Below are 403 nucleotides of genomic sequence, written 5' to 3' on the forward strand. Positions count from 1 at the left end.
GATTACACGAAAAGTAATGATGGGGACTGCAGAGAGAAAGGTGACTGTATTTTTTTTTTTTTTTTATGTAAACAAAATTAGGTAAATGAGTCTAAATCTGCATGCGCAAAAAAATAAATGAAAAATAATTAAATTAAAAAAATACGATATGTATATATGTACGGTATACGTAAACCAAATCATTCATTAAAATAAGTTGTTTACTTTCTTTTCAGCCCGTGTGTTGCAAGTTCTCGAAGGAATGGTACTGCTGCATTCGGGGGCGGATGAGAGCGAGGTCACATTCTCCGTATATTCTGCAGATAATATGTAAACATTAAATCATATTTGAATTTTGAAAAACTAATTACATTTCTCCCCCTTTAATACCCCGCAATTAGAAAATGTATCCTAACTTATAATC

This window comes from Penaeus monodon, chromosome 22 (assembly GCF_015228065.2).
Source record: "Penaeus monodon isolate SGIC_2016 chromosome 22, NSTDA_Pmon_1, whole genome shotgun sequence".
Classification (NCBI taxonomy): domain Eukaryota; kingdom Metazoa; phylum Arthropoda; class Malacostraca; order Decapoda; family Penaeidae; genus Penaeus; species Penaeus monodon.